The following is a 5,536-nucleotide window of genomic DNA, read 5'->3' as shown; positions in this document are numbered from 1 at the left end:
GTCCGCGGCTCCCGGCTCCACCTGCCCGCCCGGGCCCGGGGACTGTCAGCGGAGCTCACCGGTCCCGGCCTCGCCTCCCCCGGGCACCGCCGCATCCGGCCCCGGCGCTCGGCGGGCGGAGAGCGGCGCCGGGCGGCCACCGGAGGAGCCGACCCGCTCCCGGTCCCGGCCATTTGCCCGCCTTGGAGCTCAGGGGTGGCCGCTCGGAGGGGACACCCGCGACAGCGGCCACCGAGGGGGCGTTTTGGGGGACTCACCCGGCCATTCTTCTAGGACAAACAGCACGGGACTGCGAAGAGCACCTCCAGCTCAGTCCGGGGTCGTGAAGGGCAGGTCCTGGTTGAGCCTCCTGGTCTTCTGTGACGAGGTGACCCTCTTGGTGGAGGAGGGAAAGGCTGTGGATGTTGTCTGCCTGCACTTTAGAACTTCAATACCATTTCCCACACCGTTCTCCTGGAGAAACTGGCTGCTCAAGGCTTGGACGGGTGGACACTTCGCTGGGTGGAAAACCCTCTGGATGGTCGGGCCCAGAGCACGGTGGTGAATGGAGATAAATCCAGCTGGTGGCAGCCACAAGTGGTGTTCCCCAGGGTTCAGTACTTGGGCTGGGTCTGTTTAACGTCTTTACCGATGACCTGGACGAGGGGATGGAGTGCACCCTCAGTAAATCTGCAGACAAGACCAAGTTGGGCAGTGGTGGTGCTGAACGACATGCTTTAGAGATGGACTTGGCAGTGCTGGGTTAATGGTTGGATGTGATGATCTTAAAGGTCTTTTCCAACCAGTGATTCTAGGATTCTACGACTTGGCAGTGCTGGGTTAATGGTTGGATGCAATGACCCTAAAGGTCTTTTCCAACTGGAGTGATTCTAGGATTCTATGGGAGATAAGCTCTTTCCCCACCACCAAAAGTGGCTCCACAAAGAAGCCACAGCAGGTCCTTAGGGAGGGATACTGTCAGGAGTGGGACAAGGGGAGCAGCTCCAGGAGCAATAAAGGAACCTAGCAGGAGCAACCCTACCCTCAGGGCCGAGGCAGCTGGGTGATGGCATGGATCCCCAGCTGCCCAACCACCTTCTCAAGCTTGGTCAACTGTCCCCTCCAACTCACACCTCCACTTGTGAGCGTTACCCAACAAGCAGCGTGCCCCATCTTCCCCCAGCCCCCAGGTGGGAAGCCATCTGACCGCCTGTCAGGAGTGGGAGTGGCCAGCAAACAAATGGGCCCGTAACCCATTATGGCCATCAGTCAAAAATGCTGCTTGGCCTTTTAGGGAGCCCTTCATCTTTAAAGTGAGCACTAACACCCAAAAAATAGGGCGGGAAAGCTGTTTGTGATGACTGGGGTGAGGTCACTGAAGGGACAACAGCTATTCATACGGAGAGTTCAGCAGGGCGACAGGCAGCTACTTCGCGTTGGCAGGCATCTGACTCACTCTGCCTTACAGCCCCGAGCCCAGCAGCCCCAGCCTTTAGCCCCTTCTGCGGAAGGGTGGCCAGCAAACAAATGGGCCCGTAACCCATTATGGCCATCAGTCAAAAATGCTGCTTGGCCTTTTAGGGAGCCCTTAGTCAGAAATCAAACTGAGGGTTTAGTGCAAAGAGGGTTAAAACACTAGTAATTCAGTGCCTACCAGCTGGGAAGAATAATAAAGCCTGCATTTCTGTGTTGGTACGGGGTGAATGCTGCAGAAACAGGAATTTTATTACATAATTATGCCTCCTACAGAAAGCTTTAAGGGGGGGGGGGGGGGGGGGGGGAGAAGAGGGGGGTTGCGATTGCACGCCGCGATGCCCACGCACCAGAAAGAGCAGCTTCTTTTCTACAGACTTCATTTCCTTTGTGTGCCATTTGTCCTGGCCCCCCGTACACATGGTGTTAAAGGCTCTGAGGCAGCCTCGGCTGCTCAACACGTGCTGCTTCCTTCGCATTATTCCTTAGCAGATCGCCCTCCTCGTTCATTAAAGCGTTCATTAAAGTTAGATGGCTGAGATCAAGAGTCAAATAAAACTCATGCAAAGTTAGCTGTTTTTCCTATCAAAGTAGCATCGCTATTTTGAAAATAATCGAGTTGCAAGATCGCGCAATAAATTAAAACAAGGATTAATTTCACTCCTAGTGCTCAGGGAATTGATAAATGACAACTTTTGTACCGAAGTCTGAAAGGAGGCTCCCTCTACACAGCGCTGGGACGGGGCTTTGAGCACCCTGACCCAGTGCAGGATGTCCCTGGTGGCACCAGGTGACCTTTACGGGTCCCTTCCGACCCAAAACCACCTACAAGTCACAAGGAAGCACGAGCTGTGCCAGACCAAGGCAACCTCCACTTCATCTGCAAGCTAAGCACTACTCCTGGCATTTGGCTTCACCCAAAGCCCACACCTATTTACCGAGAAAAGGCCTAAAAAGATAATAGCTGGCCTAGATCTGAGATCAGCAGAGAACATCAGCACAGAACAGGCCGTACCTGGCGCGCTTCGACAACACCACACTTGGTGTTTGCAGCTCTGAGCTCTGATGAGCCAGAGAGAAAAAGGAAAAACAACCACCCCAAGACGCTGTAGATGGAAAGTTCAGCACAACCAGGGCACTTCGGGACCCTCAGGGCTATTGCTGCAACTGTTTGTTACAGTTTTATACTTATTTCATCACAGTGTGCTTTTGGGTTGAGGGTTTTTTTGGCCCTTTCAATCAGCTATATTTTAAAAATTAAGGAATTAACGTTTTGGGGTGACAAGATTGATGGAGGCTTAATACATTTTTGTTCCTTTGCTACATGATTTCCACAAAGAGGTCCAGAAACCAGTAACAACACTTGAGACTCTAGAAGTTAACAAAGCGGCAAATAAATTTGTGATCTGACCTGATCACTTAAACATAAAACCAGAGAGCGAGTGTAAATTCCCATAGCTCAGGTGTGCAACAGCAAAACAGAATGGAAATGTGATTCTCCTACTTACTGTCTGTGCTGTGTCAATGACTGCTTCTTAAATTGATGCTTTTCCGTCACTCGGAAAAAGATCCTGGAAATAGAATGTTAAAAAATAAACAAAACAACAAAACGATAGCCGGGATAATCAAGACCAATTCTCTGCTGTTCCAGACAATCTCTGTATTCCCCCTCCAGAACCATTTAATAATTAGGAAGGTTTCTTGCTCCTATGAACTTTATGGAAGCCCTATAATCTACTGTGTGATGATCAGAATCTACTGTGTGATTCCGTTTTCCACCCCAGAATTATTATGGCCTATGTTCTCTTACTGCCAGAGTTGTTCTCTCATTTAAACCCTTACTTTCCCCTCACATTTACCACCAGATACTCAATCATGTCTTCTCTCTGCTTTCGTATCAAGGGCAGAATCAGAAGAGCCTGGCTTTGCCAGCCCATACAAAATACCACCACCTTCATCACAGCAAATTATCCTTTGCATTATCCCTGCTTTAGGTCGCCCACCTTAAAGATGAGAGACAAAACTTGTGTTCTGCATCCGGGATAACACCCAGACTCACACGACCCTGTGCTCCTGGAAATATCTCCACTTATTTCCTAGGATAAAAATATTTGCCTTTGTAATGATCAAATATCTGTGCACACCACAATCAACAAGATCACAATTTTTTTCCTCTTCTATCCTTTCCTACTGACAGGAGTTCTAGCTGTTGGGAAAAACACCTAGTAATGCATAAATACATGACTGCACATTTTGCCCTGTCAAATCCTACCCCCATGCCTTTACCCTGTTCTTCAAAAATAACCAGCTTTTTTTCCCCTCCTCGAGTTTACAAATCTATAGCAACAATTTATCAGTCTGTAACTTAGAAATCTCATAGACTGGAAAAGGAACGAGTCACTTGAATAAAGACACAGACCAAGAGCCTGAGTTCATAAAGATTCAAAACTGCAGACAAAGCTTTATAGTAAAGATACTATTTTATAATAATTACCAAGCTGGGGACCGAGGGGCTGTGCAGGACAGTTACACGACAACAGGCTATAAACATCCTTAGGAACAGAGGATGCTCAGACTGAAATATGACTAGTTTATAGCAGACGCGTTAAAAACTGAATCATTTTGCCTACATGGGGGTAAGCGTGAAATGTTAACTTTGAGTAAAACTGAAAACATTCAACACATGGGAACGCTGGATCTTTTGAGGTGGTCCTAATGATGAACAGCTCAGCCGCTCAAGGAAATTAAAAATGAAAACCCTGACATAGTTTTTACACCTTAACCGACCGCTTGAGAGTTAAATCTTGGTCTAAGGAAGAAGAAAGCGTGGCCGCTTCCCTGCAAAGAGAGAGAGAAGTACGATAATGAGGCAGTGCACACATTTAGTAGAGCAATGAGTTTTGCAAGACATGAAACGAGAGGGACGCTAATTTAAAATGCCACCAGGCTTGAGTGAAAGTATCTTCTATCAATAATTTGCTACCTTCTTTTTCACACTTCTTTTTCTTATTAAAGAAAACTCGTAACTTAGGTGGTGGGGTTTTTTTACATGGAAGCATCGAATTAAAACTTTTGCAGCTATCTACAAAAATACCTATCATTCCTGTGTTGGCTGGTTCTGTATTTGTTATGCAAATACTATCACATCAGTTTTGGACCCTGGCGTAGCCTGGGGCTGCAGAGCTTTGGCCATGGTTCCTGATCTTGAGGGGTCTCGCCATGTGCAGTGTGGTCAAATGGAAGTTCCCTCCTCTCCTCGTTCAGCTGTTTCCTGAGTATTTTCATAACACCCACTCTAGAAACAAAATATTTCTACTTTTAAGAGCTTAAAAGTCATAAGCAAGCCTTGCAAAACATGTAACTGACTTAAAAACCACTGAGTACTTCAAGTAATAATGTGGCGCTCGGCTCTGTTTTTGAGCCAACAGGATATGCCTGGCTCTTATTTTTCAGTCTTTCTCACAGCAAGTGGCAGGAATGTTTTTCTTGTTTTTTTAAGCCGAAAGTACGGTGTCCCGTAATGACTCGTTCCAGAAACCTGCAGCTGGAGAACACCCCGGCCTGCACAACTCCCCGTCACCTCAAAACCAGGAGCTGGGGGCACCAGCCAGGCCGTCCCTGCGGCGTCGGGGCAGGTTGGGATCATGGAGCAGACAGACCACAGCCTGTCCCCCTGGAGTTTCCTACCCTTGCCCACATAGCTGGAAACGCTGCTTTCTACAGAGTTTTTTAAAAAAAAAACCAACAAATTGCTCTACATGCTGTGAAGGAGCAGCCTGGTTGTTTCTCAAGCTTGGCCTTGAGGTGTGACAGGGCCGGAGCCCCGGGGAGGGGCTGCCCCCACCGCCCGTCAGAGCCTTCCAAGACAAAAAAACCCACTAAATAATAATACAAAGAACATTTAGAAGGTGCGGGGTGTGGGTGAGGATGAGAAGGGTGAGGATGAGAAGGGCGAGGAGCCGGGGACACACACACACACACAGCCCCCTTCCTGCCCGAAGCGCTGCGGTGAGGCGAGGGCCGAGGGACCCGCCGCTGAGGGGAGGAAAAAGGGCGGGAAAAGCGGGCGGGCCGGGGTGCGCGC

This window comes from Calidris pugnax, unplaced genomic scaffold (assembly GCF_001431845.1).
Source record: "Calidris pugnax isolate Ruff unplaced genomic scaffold, ASM143184v1 scaffold337, whole genome shotgun sequence".
NCBI lineage: Eukaryota > Metazoa > Chordata > Aves > Charadriiformes > Scolopacidae > Calidris > Calidris pugnax.
Note: the sequence above shows the minus strand (reverse complement) of the source record.